The sequence below is a fragment of the Biomphalaria glabrata genome, chromosome 8, assembly GCF_947242115.1.
Source record: "Biomphalaria glabrata chromosome 8, xgBioGlab47.1, whole genome shotgun sequence".
NCBI lineage: Eukaryota > Metazoa > Mollusca > Gastropoda > Planorbidae > Biomphalaria > Biomphalaria glabrata.
Window position 1 is genome coordinate 46,491,808 of NC_074718.1, and position 16,209 is coordinate 46,508,016.

Genomic DNA, 16,209 nt, shown 5'->3' on the forward strand with positions numbered 1-16,209 from the left:
ATATATTATTGGTTTAGAATAGGGGTGCACCGGATAGTCCCTCCGGCTCCGGCTTCTGCCGAATATCCGGCATATTTTACTATCCGGTGCTATTCGGCTCCGGTCGGATATTACTACCGGATAGTAAACCGGATAGTAAAAAATACACCTATTTAATTTGCTAACAAAGGATATTACACTGTCAATAAATATTAACGTTAAAGAATTTTTCTAACGTGTTAACTTGAATATTACTCCTGCAGTGAAGTGTCTTGATTTGATAACAATATTCTTAATAATTTGTGACAGTCAATTAACTCCTTGTTATTATTTTTTTTTTTTACTTAAGATGCGTACTTAGCCACTGTGTAAAAATGTTTGTAAAATGTTTTACATGTTTCGGATGTTCCTTCAGAGTTGAAGATAGTTTACTTCCTAGTCCAAACCTCCCGCAGGACGACGGGAGATGGGAGCGGGCAGGGTTTGAACCCTCGACGGTCGCTAAATCCGAACGACAGTCCAGCGCACAAACCGCAAGACCAGGCAGCCATCCTGTATCAGGTTAGGACGACTTTTACACACCTGACATTCATAGGCCTACTATCGTTCCCTATTGTAACAGTTACTGAAACCACGAATAAAATAATTAATAAGCATTAATTAAGAAAGATGTTTCAAACATACGATCTTTGCATTTAATGTTTCTTACGTACGTTCTTTGCACAATAAAATAAAACAAAGAAAGAAAGCTAATTTCATTATTTAATTCTTTTGACTTAATAAATAACGGAAAACCTTACAGTAAATTTTTAAATCGCATAAAATAAATTGAATAATAGTACCGCAGTTAGATCTAGCAAACAAAGAAACAATATGCTGGAGCGTAAAAAAAACAAACCCTTGACCTCTAACTAGTGGACGGGTATAATTTATCTACATGCTTGACTGACCATGCCAATGTGTTATCTTTTTTGACTGACACCCAACTCTATTGCGTGCGTATGCTCAAGGAAAAAACAATGCTTGATGGTTAACACAAACAACTATACACACTACTCTAGGACTACATGTGTAGACTCACTAGGTATATCTGACCAGGTTGTTTCTCTGAAATGCATGAACACATACATCCGACCACTATACAAGGCAGATTGCACTTTACTTATGAGAGATTTACATTAGTAATTAGTTAAATATATACTAACATTATTTACATTGACCTTCCTACACACATCCTTTACAGTTGGTGGTATCGTACATACACACAGACACACTCATGCTATACATATTTTTAGAAATACTGTTAAGCTTGAATAAATCAATCAGTAACAGAGTTTAAAACAATAAAGTATATAAAAGGCAAAAAAAAAAATAAAACCAACCAATATAGGTATGTTATTTAACAGTTTTGTAAAATGTTCAGCAACACAAGCTATTAACAAGACACTTAGGTATCCGGCCCCGGCCGAATATCAAATTTTACTTTCCGGTCATATCCGGCCCCGGCCGGATATCAAAAAGTACTATCCGGTGCACCCCTAGTTTAGAATAAGTTATTAGATTTGTCAAATGAGGTTAGTTAAAAATAGCTAAGTTGTAGTAGAGCTGATGGCTGTAAACATAGTGAGCTAAATCTGGATATAACTGAAGTTTGATCTTTCTATCTAAGTTATGACTGTCACTAAATGGTTCATCTCCTTGGTTCTGGATGCACTGATATATATTGCTGGTGGCTAATTCTTAATGCTTATCCTAATTAAGTGCTACTAGTTCTATAGTGCAGTTGCAGGTCACAGTTGAGACTGTGAAGCCATGAAAAATTTTGTACTCCTCATTAATCTTTGGACTCAAAGAAAAGCCTTACTATTATTATAGTGCAGTTGTATTAAAAAGTGATAGTTCAAATGGTGTCATTATAAGTGTCCACAGACATCAATTAGTTTTATAGACATATTTTAAAGCTAGGATTATCTTTAGTCATAATAAGAGTAATATATTTGTCACACAGACATCTTATAATGCAAGCACAAATCAGGATCAACAAAAGAATACTAACATATTAGTTTAGGCTGTAGAAAATGTTAATAACTTTACTCATGTTGGTTTATTTATTATGCTTCTGATGCATATTTTTCTTGTAGTAATATTAAGACTGCTCGTGAGAGAGTAGCTAATGGACTTTCCAAACTGTTTTCAACCAATAATTTGGTTGACAATATGAAGAAAGAACTTGTTGCTTTAGAGCCTGAACTTAAACAGAAGTCTGCTGACACTGCTGCCTTGATGGAAAGACTTAAAATAGATCAAGAGAAAGCTAATGTTGTAAGTTGACATTTGGACAATAGGACGTTTCTATTTATAACATAATGCATTATTTTTGTGCATTCATCATTCTTAACTATTTAATTTTTGAAGTTGGGACAAGTAATGTTGTATGAGTTCAAGTTTCATTGAATGATGGAATTAAATAAATGATCATCAGGGGTATGATAGTATTGGTAATTATTAAGAAAGTATAGGATGATTGCTGTCAAATTCTTATTTAGCTTTAGAAAAAAAAATATATGTATATATGTTCAAAGAGAGACAGAAATGAACTTTATATTATCACTATATTTCAAATAGGATTACAAAACTTGAATAAAGAACTCAGAATGTTCATAAAGTTTACTTTAAAGAAACAATCATGTCAAAATATACCTTTACCTTATCCCTTAGTCTGTTGGACAGTTGGGGCACCAAGCAAGATTTGTCGACCGTCTTTCTCCATTCCTCCCTTTTTTTGCCTTGATTAGAACCTCTCTCAATGGCAGGCCTGTCCATTCTTTAATGTTGTCCTCCCATCGCTTTTTCTGTCTGCCTCTTCTTCTTTACCCTGGCACTGTTCCCTGAAGGAAGGTCTTTGCGAGCCCTGTAGATCTTGTAATGTGGCCAAAGGTTTTCGTTTTTTCACAATAGTTAGCAGGTCGTCATGGGCTCCGATCGCTACAGTAACCCTGTCTCTGATTTCTTGGTTTGTGATGCGGTCTTTGAATGTGATGCCTAGGATCCTTCTGGAGCATCTCAATTCCATTGCTAGGATCAAAATATAATTTGTACTTTAAACTTACTGATTTTTAGTAGTAATATAGTATTTTTAAATGTGGTGGCTAAGAAAATAAAATTGTACATAGGTTATCGTTTACTAATTGTACTTTTTAATGATACATTTTAAGATTTGATGAACTAAGGGCTGTTTTTGGCAATTAGTATTTAAAAAAAGAAAGGACAAGCTATGGCTGAATAGTCCCTAACACAACAAAATGCAAATGTACCTGATTCAATTAATAGATATAAAAGGGGTGACACTATTATGTAGATAAATTATAGTTGAGGTCTGAAGCCCTATGACTTTGTTTGGGACTATTTATTGTTTGATTTGTAGGAAATAAGAAGAAAACAAATCTCTGCTTTTTTGTATATTATATTGAAATTCAAGGGCTATTAAAATTACTGTTCTTGTTTCAAATACCTGAAAAGTCAGCACCTCTAGACCATGAAAACATCACCTTGACTTATCCCTTAGCCTGTTCAACTGTTGGGACACTACACATGATCTGTAGACCATTTTCCTTTGTCTTTTGCCTTAAGTAGAAACTCTTCCAGTGACGGGCTTGTCCACTCTTTGATGTTGTCTTCCATTCACTTTCTTTGCCTTTTCTTCTTTTTCCTGGTATTGTTCCCTGAACAATTGCAGTGTAATAAAATTCACTGATAATAACAATTAAAAGTTGAGTAATTATTAAAGTTAATATCTGATGTAGAAACCAGTCAACATTTAAGAACATAAGACCTCCATCAGTATTTCAATGCACTAATGAGATTCTAGGCTGCTTTTGATCTATCTATTACTTTGTTCTGATTAGGCTCAGAAATTGCTGCTGTGTATTGTTTCAAACCTCTAATCAATATGAAATATTTAATATGTATGGGTAACATTTTCTTTCAATTTATCAATCAGGTTCAGAAACAGGTGGCTATCGATGAAGCCAAAGGGAAAACAACTGCTGAAGAAACTCAGGCTATAGCAGATGATGCTCAGCGAGACTTGAACGAGGCGCTACCTGCGTTGGAAGTTGCAGAGAAAGTAAAACATTTTTTATAAATTACAGACACTCTTTCTAAACAGAAGAGAGTTATAGATTAAGCATATACATTTGTTAATCTAGTCATGTAAGTTAATAACAGACTTAAATTCACCTAAGTCTTGATTGTCCTGGATGATTCAGGCAACATGTTCCTTGCTGCAATAGCAATAGGGAAGAAACACTTGTACCAATTGTCCTACCAGATGGAATAAGAAATGTTACTTGTTACTTTATCTTTGTGTCTTTTGGAGTATTTCATTAGGTTGTGCTTTTGTATTTTTAAGTTATGGTTGAGTGTTTTATGTATTATTATTCCATCCCATCCCAGTGGCGCTACAGCTCTGGCCTACTTCAACACATCCTTCCATTCAGATCTCTCCTGGGCCTTTCGTCTCCACGCTCTAACCCCAAATTGTTGCAAATCTGCTTCCACATCATCAATCCATCGCATTCGGGGTCTGCCTTAGGGTCGCCTGCCTTTTGTTTTTTGCCTGTATACAATTTTCGCTCCTCTGTTATCTGACATTCTTTCAAGGTGACCTGCCCAACGTAGTCTTTTCTTTTTATTTTGGTCACTATTGGTGGGTCTTCATACAATTGATATATCTCATGGTTAGTGCGTGTCATCCACCCTGTTTCATCCTGTATGGCACCATAGATTTTCCTAAGAATTTTTGTTCCCAAGTATTAAGTAAATGTTCAGATTTCTTAGTCTGTGTCCAGGTCTCACTTCCATGCATTGCTGCTGGTCTTATTATGGTTTTGTATATTATTTTCTTGGTTTTCCTTGAACTATGTATTATTATTACTTGACTTTTGTATCTTCTGTCTTTCACAAAGTGTCATTACATGACAAGGTAGTTGTTCCTTCTCTGTCATTGAACAAGGATCTCATTTTCTTTTAACTCAAAGACTGCTATGGAAGATTATCTTCATTTTGAAAAACAAGCCGCACACATGGCATGAAAAGGTTGGGTATCTTGAGAGTTGCCCACTTTGATAAAAAAAAATTTTTGTAAGAATGTTCTTTACTGATGACCATAATCTCCTTGTCTTCAATCTCATAAAGCTGCCATACACGACTTCATGCCATGAGGTGCAATAATAAATAGCATTTCACAGTCATGAATGTCAATTTCATTATCTTTGTGTCTTTCTGAGTATTTTATTAGATTTAGTTTTTGTATTTGAAGATTCTGGTTCAATGTTTTATGTATAATTGCTACCTTACTTTTGAATCTTCTATCCTGAAGGCTTTCTAAATTTAGTGATTTTACTAAAGGTGTTACTCTAGTCAAATGTGAATATTCATTTGTTATGAATCTCACTGATCTATTTTGTGTCTGTTCCAGTTTCTTAATGTTTTCTTGAGTTGAGGGGTCCCAAACAGAGGATGCATATTCTATTATTGGCCTAACAAACATTTTAGTTATGCTTAATGCTTTGTTTGATTTTTTGTTAGTTTAATCAATATGGGGATTCCATGGCAGTTTTTCATTTATCATAGCGTCCTGAGACATGACGTTAAACTGCGCTCCTCTTTCCTTATCACTTTTGGAGCTCAAAAGTGCCCTACTTCTTTACTATCATTGTGTCTGCCTCCTCTTTTCCTAAGTCTGCCTTCATTGATCATCACACTGTCTCCTTAACTTTAAATTCTCACTACGTCCTAGACCAGTCCGTTTGCCGTGGACTGCGACGGGTAAGGGGGGATAAAGAGATCCTGGTGTTTGAGTGGTGGCTATCTGAGGATAAACCACAACAACACAATACTTTGGCTCCAAGTTCCCCTAGACCTGAGACCCAGATGGCCCGCTCTGGGTCAACCGGCTGGTCATGCCGAGCTACCAGCATAGGTCGTCGACCTATGCTGGAGGGCGGTGGCTGGAGGGTCAATCAGGGAGCTGCTGTATCGGACACATGTCCGATGTAGCAGCTGACTGAGTATAGCACCTGTGTAGCCCTGGCGGGCTCATTCTGGACATCCGAATGGCCCGTCCCCTTGTTGGACTCGATGGCGGGTGGGGAGCACAGGTGCCGAATAAACCAAAATATATATGGACAAAAAAACACACACAAAACTACTTGCCCCAGACCTATGTCTGGGCAAGAAACGCCGAATCGACGATAAAAAAGAGGAGGTCCCAAAAAGCTGTGCCACCTGGCCATCATTTCTGGTGGTTAGATGCACAGAGGAGGGAAAAAGCCTGACCAAGTTGAGCCCTTTTATTATCTATAAGGGACTCAAGTCAGTAGTGGGAGAGCCCAAGAGTGTGTCTAAGCTACACAAAACAATGGAACTCCTTGTAGAAGTAGACAGCAAGACACACTCTGATGGGCTTTTAAGATGCAGAAGACTCTGTGATCTCCAAGTGGAAGTCATGCCACACAAGAGTCTGAACACCAGCAGAGGTGTAATCAGCTCTAGGGACCTACTGGAATGTTCCGAGAAGGAAATAGTGGAGGGCATTGAAGGAGTCACCCATGCCCGGCGCATTACCAGGCGCAGGGAGGGTGAGGAGGTCAAAACCGCCACTATTATCCTCACATTCGGAACTAGGACACCGCCAGAGTATGTGAAGGCAGGATACCTACGAGTTCCAGTGAGGCCCTACATACCTAACCCCATGAGGTGCTTCAAGTGCCAGGGTTATGGACACGGCGCGGCAGTCTGCAAGAGGAACACTGTGTGTGCCAGATGTGCTGGAGAGGGTCATGAGGACAAGGGCTGCACAGCTCAGTTCAAATGCCCAAACTGTCAAGCTGGCCACTCAGCCTACTCCAAGGACTGCCCTGTGTGGAAACAGGAGGTTGCTGTGCAGGAGTACAAGGCAAGAAACGGATGTACCTTTAGCCAGGCGAAATCGGCTGTACTGGCCCTACCCAAGGGCCAATTCGGCTTGACAAAGACCTACGCCCAGGCTGTTGCTAAGAAAGGAAGATCCATAGCCACACAGACTGACACATTGACCCCACCACCCCCTCCTCCTCCCCCAACTCAGAAGAAAACACCGCCAAAGAACACACCTCTGAAGAAACAAGAAAGCCCTGTTGTCATGCTAAAGAACAGGTTCTCTGTGCTCGCTGATGAGAGCATGGAGACTGAGCAGCATGTCAAAACCAATACTCCGGGAGAACCCGGAGACATCATGTCTGACACAGGTTCTCCTCAGAGAACCCAGCCAGACACCCCAACCTCTACCGAGTTAGAGGTTGACCAACTCCCTAAGGGGAGAAATCAAAGCGGAGAGGATGCCCGAGGTGAGAGAGGAGGAAATAACTTCCGCTCTAACCAGAGGGATCTCCCCTCTCCAGAGAGAAAGACTTCCCCCAAAAGGGGGTTGTCCTCCTCTCCATCCAAACCCAAGAATAAAAATACCAAGGTCACTGGAATAAAGGGAAACCCCTCCGGGGGCCTCCCAAGGCCAAATAGCTCCAAGTAGGTCATCTAGAATAAGCCATGGATTCCAGAATTGTACAGTGGAATTGTAGAGGCCTCAAGGCCAATTACGAGGAAATGCAGCTACTGATGGACTCTGAGACTCCTGTAGCTGTCTGCTTACAGGAAACATTTCTGAAAGATTGCATCAGCTTCCGAAGCTACCGTGCTTACACCAAGAATGTTGAGGATGCAGAGAGAGCATCAGGTGGAGTCTGTATCCTTGTGAAGGATAGCATCCCCCATGAGAGGGTAGAACTACAGACCACACTACAGGCCGTAGCAGCTAGGATAACCCTTCACAAGGTTATCACTTGCTGCAGCCTGTATCTACCACCAGGCGCTCCATTAAACCGAACAGACATGGAGGACCTATTGAAACAACTCCCCCGGCCTTATTTAATCCTTGGGGATTTCAATGCCCATAACACCATGTGGGGATCCAACAATACCGACACAAGAGGTCGTATGCTGGAGGATATCTTCCTCCAACATGATTTATGCATACTTAATGATGCATCACCGACCTACTTGCACCCAGGAACTGGATCATTCACATGCATTGACCTCACCGTATGCGTCCCCGGACTTCTGGACGATTTTAAATGGTCAGTTAGCAATGATCTACGGGGAAGTGATCACTTCCCAATCATCATTACTAACAATCTCCCTTCATTGGGACAACGTCAGCGGTGGAAACTGAATAAGGCCGATTGGGAACAATTCCAAAAAAGATGCTCTGAGGATATCACAGAAAATATCCTCCATGAACAGAACCCAGCTGATACCTTTGCTAGCAAGCTACTAAGTATAGCCAGGAAAGTTGTACCCCTAACCTCTGCAAATCCAAAACGGCCTAGCAAACCATGGTTTGATACAGCTTGCAAAAGTGCTATTAGTGATAGGAAAAAACGACTGGCTGCATTTATAAAGAATCCTTCCCAGGAAAACCTAAAACTATTCAGGATAGCTAGAGCAAAGGCTAGACAAACCATACGGTCAGCCAAAAGGAATTCCTGGAGAAGTTTTGTCGGCAGTCTGGATGCCAAAACTTCTGCTAGAGCGGTTTGGAAGGCAGTAAGGCGAATTAAAGGGAAAGAATCAAATGCAATAGGGCATTTGAAAAACCAAGGACGAACTGTCACGTCCCCCAGAGAAATAGCTGACTGCCTTGCATCCTCAATAGCAGAAAAATCATCCACTGCACACTACACGCCAGAGTTCCAAAAAGTCAAAACCAGGGAGGAAAGACACCCCATTGATTTCAGGTCAGAGAACAATGAAGACTACAACAAACCGTTCTCGCTTGAGGAACTGAGGGAATCGCTGGACAAGTCACATGACACAGCGCCTGGAGAAGACGAAATCCATTACCAGTTCCTCAAGCACCTTCCCGAACCCTCATTGGCAGTCCTACTAGGGGTCTATAACTGTGTGTGGCAAACAGGCGCTTTCCCAAACAGCTGGAGGAAAGCCACAGTTATACCGATACCTAAACCGGGAAGAGACGGCTCTGACCCAGCTAACTATTGACCAATAGCACTAACAAGCTGCATCTGCAAAACCATGGAAAGAATGATTAACAGTAGGCTGGTCTGGTACCTGGAAAGGAATAAAGTGATCTCAAACTACCAGTGCGGATTCCGGCAGGGGCGAACAACAACTGACCACCTGGTAAGGCTGGAAGCTTATATTAGAAATGCATTACTCAGAAGAACATCTAGTAGCTGTATTCTTCGATATAGAAAAGGCCTATGACACAACCTGGAAACATGGCATTCTACGTGACCTGGCGCTTATGGGGCTTAAGGGACACCTCCCCCGCTTTGTGGAGGAATTCCTGAAAGATCGAAAATTCCAGGTCCGAGTGGGCAACTCCGCTTCTGACACTCATGACCAGGAAATGGGTGTACCCCAGGGCAGCATTCTGTCAGTCACCCTGTTCAACATTAAAATAAATAGCATCATAAATGCGCTGTCCCCTGGCATAGAGTGCTCTTTGTATGTCGATGACTTTGTCATTCTTACTTATGGGAAAAACATGAACACCTTAGAAAGGAAATTACAGTTATGTTTAAACAAAATTCAGGGTTGGGCAAACTATAATGGTTTCAAATTCTCAGACTCCAAAACAGTTAGTATGCATTTTTGTAATCTAAGGGGACTCCACCCAGACCCTGAACTATTTATACACAAAAAGAAGATCCCTGTCGTGAAAACTACAAAATTTTTAGGCCTCACCTTAGATTCCAAATTTAATTTTCTCCCCCACATTAAGGAACTTAGGAAGAAATGCCAAAAGTCATTAAACATACTAAGAGTACTCAGCCATACGGACTGGGGAGCTGACAGAGATACCTTGCTGCTGCTCTATCGGAGTCTAATTCGATCCAAGCTAGACTACGGATCCATAATATATGGAGCAGCAAGGAAGTCGTACCTAAAAATACTGGAACCAATACAAAATGCTGCCCTGCGTCTCTGTCTCGGCGCGTTTCGTACATCACCTATCCCAAGTCTCCATGTGGAGGCTGGAGAACTCCCCATGGATATAAGAATGAAAAAGCTTGCAATGCAGTATATAGTCAAGCTAAAATCCAACCCCACGAACCCTGCTTTTGACTCCATATTTAACCCCACAGAGGTAGAATTATACAATCGAAGGCCTAACGTCATACAGCCGTTGGGCCTTCGAATGAGAGAACCCATCCAAAATTTAACCCCACCCATTGACCAAATCTCTAAAATAGAAACCCCTCAGAATCCTCCTTGGCTAATGAATAAACCCAAATTAAATTTATCCCTCCTTAATTTCAAAAAAGAAAATACAGACCCAAGCATACTACAAGTCCACTTTAGGAAACTGCAGGAGAGCTACGGAGATTGTGGCACCATCTACACAGACGGATCCAAAATGGAGGGAAAGGTCGCGTGTGCCTGCTCCTTTCGGAACAAAACAATCTCCCGTAGACTCCCCGATGGCTGCTCCATCTTTACGGCCGAATTGCACGCAATATTGCTTGCACTTATGGCCGTAAAAGCATCAGAAAGGAGTAAATTTATAATCTGCTCCGACTCCAAATCTGCATTGCAAGCTTTGGGGCGGATGAAGACTGACATCCCATTGGTACATAAGAGCCTGAAGCTGTTGGACCTAATAACAGCCGACCGTAGGGATGTCACCTTCATCTGGGTCCCCTCCCATGTTGGCATTGAGGGAAACGAAGCAGCAGACAGAGAAGCAAAGAGAGCCCTAAATCATGCGGTGTCAGGAACCCAAATTCCCTACTCGGACCTGAGACAAAGTATTGCCTATCGAGAGTGGCAGAACCGATGGGAGGCTGAGACTCACAGTAAACTCAGGCAGATTGTGGCGGATGTCAGGTGGCGGCCCACATCTAAGGGTCTGACAAGGCGTGGTAGCACAACCATGTCCAGACTTAGGATTGGCCACACCTACATCACGCACTCTTTTGTACTGAAGAGAGAGGAGCCCCCACTTTGCGAGTACTGTGACTCTCGCCTCACCGTGGAACATATCCTCGTTGATTGCCCCAGATACCAGGATGTCAGGGCGAAATATTTTAGAGCCACTAATCTAAAAACACTATTTAATAATGTCGACCCTGGGAAGGTACTGGGCTTTATTCGGGAAGTGGGGCTATCTACGAAGATCTGATTTCTGAATTTGTGAACATGCACTATTTACATTAGATTTTTACCAAATATTTAAATTTTTACTACCTTTACTATTTTAACTGTGAATAGACCTTGATTTTAATTATATGACTGTATAGAATCTGGCCCTTGTTGTTTAGAGAGAGAGTAGTCCTTAAGGGACTGCAGGCACGACATGGCCTAAATTGTGCCGATGTGCCAATCAACAAATCATTTATCATAAAACCTAAGTATTTTGCGTTTTTAGTCTGTGTTACTGGTTAACCATGAATAAGATAAGTGGAATTTATTTGTTTTAGTTTTTATAATAAGGCTCAAAAGTAAAGTAGCAATCATACATAAAACACTGAACCATAATCTTCAAATACAAAAACAAAATTTAATAAAATACTCTGAAAGACACAAAGATAAAGGCACATTCCTCGTCCCATATGCTAGGACAAATTTGTACAAACACTCCTTCTTCCCTAGTGCTATTAGAGCATGGAATGGGTTGCCTGAGCTAGCCAGGAAAACCAGTGACTTGGCAGAATTTAAGTCATTGGTTAATATGCATGACTAAATGCATGATGCGTAGGACGTAATCATCTTCTTTTTTGAAGTAATGTCTGTATTATATAAGATTAAGATTAATAAGAATGACTATGATCTGTTATGACTCTGTGCTTTCAGGCTTTGTTATCACTAGACAAAAATGACATTGCTGAGATACGAGTATTTACCAAACCTCCAGAACTTGTTCAGACAGTTCTAGAAGCTGTTGCCATTCTCTTAGGCAACAAGTAAGTGGAATAAACAAACGAAACATTAATGTTTTATACTTGGTGAACGTCTAATGACCGTGACCTTCAGTAATTCATTGCACTAAAATGTTGATTGCTTATGCAATAATGTCTTTCAGGACAGACTGGGCGAGTTGTAAAGCCATGCTGGCAGACACAAACTTCTTTAAAAAAATTTATGAATATGACAAAGAAAATGTCCCAGCTGCCAAGCTGGCTAAAGTCAGGAAATATACATCCATGCCAAGTTTTGTACCTGACGTTGCAGCCAAAGTTTCAAAGGTAACTTATTTTATTGTCAGAGGAATCATTAAATTATTTCAAAAAACTCATTAGACTGAGTCCCAAAAAGCCTGTGGAGTCTGGGAGCACATGAGGCGCCCTGACTGCACTCCCCGTGGTGGAGGCTGTCCAGGCCTGAGCAAGCTATTATAGCACAGTGCCAGACAGGCCACTGTCCTGTTGGCTCATATTTCTCGCGGCTATGGCCAAATTTTGATTCACTGTGCCCCCGCTGCGGGGAAGAAGAGGAAACCCTGCCTCATATTCTGTTTACCTGCCCCAGATTTGCTGATCTCCGTCTCGACAGGTCTGGGTAACCCAAAATTCTCTACCTGTATGGCGACATTTATGCACTACGCTAGACAGCAGGGTTTTTGTCCAGGGCTTTTGCAAGAGAGGATTTGAGCCTCTCAAGCCCTCACTCTAATGGAGTTTGATGATTATGATTAGACTGAATAATGAAAAAGTAAAAAGCTGGCAACACATGCATTCAATGGACAAAAAAAAATGGAGGATCTAGATTTCACAGAGGATATCTGCCTCCAAAAACTACAACATGCTCATTTAAAATGAAACAAGATCATTATAGAAGTGGAGAAAACTGATTTAAAAATCATAGAAGCACAACTACAACTTCAAGGAGAAAACCTAGTAGAAAGAGATGATACTGTCTATATTGAAAGCATCATAAGCAAAGAGGGATGATTAACATAGATGTTTAAAATTAGATCAACTAGGCTAGTCATGTGTTTAATATTCTACAGAAGATCTGGTGTTAAAAAAAAAACACAACAAAATGTGAATGTGAAATCATTTCTTTTATTTGGATCAGAGACTTGAAGAGTAACACAGTCTAACATTCACCCACAAATGTTGTACTAATAAATAAGCCCACAGTATGTCTAAACAACTCCACTTTTCATTGAATGTTGTTTTGTTTTGTTTGTTTTTTTTTCTTCTTTTTTATTTGCCAACCAGCAATCTTCTAAGCTGAAAAACAATTTCTGTATTTGGTGTGAAAAAAAAATGTCTATAGATGCATTATTGTTTTTTTTATTTAGTAGACATTATATTTTGTAATTACATTGTTTATGGAAAAGTTTCATAGTGAATGTAAATCTTAAATCATTAACTACTTATCTGAAAATATTTGTGATATAATGTTTTGAAGATTCTTATGACCACCGAGTAATGATGGAATGTTGTTTGATAAATCTATTCTTTGTCTAGGCTTGTAAATTTTTAGTCCTATGGGTTCGAGCAATTGATGTTTACTCTGCTGTAGCTAAACAAGTTTAGCCAAAGAAACAAGCGTAAGTAATTGGAAGTCAAAGGATTAAATAATTAGCTGACAAAGCATTAAATAATTAGCAGTCAAAGCATTAAATAATTAGCAGTCAAAGCGTTGCTATTTTATAAATCATTCTAGGTATAAGTAAAAAAATATTCAATTATATTTGTTTTCTTAGACTTATTTTAATATAACTTTAGTGGTCATTACTTAGTAAACTTTGTACTAAATCATAATGATGTCACTTTGAACATTCGATTTATATAGTTTTATTACAGAAGTATATGTATAGTTGGTATATTATTATTACAAGATGTATTATCTCTTCCTTGTCAGACTGGCTGAGGCTCAAGACGTTCTCAATGAGGTTTTAAGTGTCCTCAAAGCTAAACAAGACCAACTGGCTGAAGTGGAGAAACAAATTAAAAATCTTCAGGCTGTCTTTGACAAGAGTATGGCTGAAAAAAAAAAGTTTGGAAAGAAACATGGCTGTGACTGCCGCCAGATTGAAACGCTCTTCCAAACTGACAACAGCCTTAGCTGATGAACAAGTAGGTTATTTTAAAATCTATGAGAACTATTATATCATTAAAATATGATTCTTAGTCAGACTTGGCCTACTGGGCGTAGTTTTTATAATATTAAAGATAAATTGAAATGATCAAACAAAAATATCACCTTGAGGAATAAATTAACGATTTGAAAATATGTGCATTCATTCACTAAAACCATATTTCCATATTGGAGATGAGACATGCATGACACACAATCTTGGAAAGAATTGTGAGACTACAATGATTTTGTCACTTTCTTGGTGTGATTTTTTTTCATATTTCTACTTTAAAAAATATACATTTCAGTAGCTCAACTATCTTTGAATCCCAAAACAACATCTCAATCTCATGATTTCATGTTGAAATAAGAAATGGGACATTACTAAAAACTCATTTATTTCTCATCTTTATCATTGAACTATTTATTCTCTGCTCCTTGAAATATTTATTCTCTGCTCCTTGAAATATTTATTCTCTGCTCCTTGAAATATTTATTCTCTGCTCCTTGAAATATTTATTCTCTGCTCCTTGAAATATTTATTCTCTACTCTTTGAAATATTTATTCTCTACTCCTTGAAATATTTATTCTCTGTTCTGCAAGGTTGTTAAAAGTGGTAATGGATATAAGCACTCCACTACCTAAAAAATACTTTCAATGGCTTTCAGATAGCCTCTGACAAACAGCCTCTACCTGTTAGATGTTGGATATGGGAGAATTGTTATCACTAACTGGGGAAAATGTGTAACCAGTGCCTAAACCAGTAAGCTTCAGGCAGGAGGGGCTCATTAGCCTTGGTTGACTACCCACCTAGGAGAAGGAAAACTGAATTCAAACCTCTGCTGCCTTGCGGCTATACCCAAATATGTGAAAGGCTTTGGGAGTCTATCTTGAGGAAAAATAAGGAGCAGACAAGGCAGTTTGCAGAGCCTGCGCCACCACATTTCGCATTCTGTATCAGCAGTTGCTGTTCCTTTGGATTCATCAGCTGTGCAGAGAAATTGGAAAATAGCTGTTTGGGTTACATTGTTCCAACCATAACTAATGCCCAGGCATTCATCTCATTTCTCATTTCCATAGTTATTTTGCAACTGAAGGAGGCCATTGTATTTATTCCCTTTCTACATCATGTTTCTTATAGGTTCGCTGGGAGGAAAGTGTTGCCAACTTTGATGTACAGTTGAAAAATGTAGTAGGAGATGTTTTTATAGCAGCAGCTTGTGTAGCTTACTATGGAGCCTTTACTTCTACTTACAGGCAAAAACTTGTAAAAGGTAAGTCTAAACATCAAAAACAATGTACTTTTAAAATGTTTAGATACAGACACCCTTGAAAACTAGTACCATTAAGAGAGCAAACTGGTCATGTGGTATGCCTTTAGAACTGTCATCAGTTTGAACCCTTCCCACTGCTGTCTGCTTTGGTTCTCAAGAAGTTTAGATTGGTACATGATAATCTTAATTTCTGAATGAATGTCCAAAACTTAAAAAACGAAACCTTTATTAATGCAATGTCTGCTTATACCATATTAACTGATTGTTTTTTGACTAGCTTAAGTCTTGTGTTGGATACATAAATACATTTTTTAGACCTTTGTAGCAGCTTTTGATTCATTTCAGTTGTAAGTTTTCCTAATCGCCCATTAATCTTGATACATGACAACTAATCATCCTCAATAAGAAAATATGAATAGTACAAAATGAATTAGGTTTTGAAAATGGTGAAGGCTGTTTCTAAAAAATGTTTATAAAATGTTTTGCATGTTACGGATGTTCCTTCAAAGATAAGGATAATCTACTTTCTAGTCCAAACCTCCTGCTTTCTGCTTTTGAATTGATCATTTGAGACTGTATACCTTCCTGGCCAAACATCAAATTATACAAACTTCTTGTTCTCATAACTCTTGAAAATATTACTAGGTCTAGCTTGATTTTTCATTATTTAGTTATACTTTACTCTCAGATATATGATTTAGTAGTTAGAAACAAAATATTTTACATCAATTATTATTAACTTAGGAGGCGCGGTGGCTGAGCGGTAAAGCGCTTGACTTCCGAACCGGTGTCCGGGGTTTGAAT

At 39.2% G+C, this 16,209-nt stretch overlaps 1 pseudogene; it reads left to right on the forward strand.

The window, feature by feature from the left end:
• Positions 1-1,548: 1,548 nt before the first annotated feature.
• The window catches only part of LOC129927857 (dynein axonemal heavy chain 6-like), a 49,451-nt pseudogene continuing 34,790 nt past the window's right edge, over positions 1,549-16,209 (forward strand).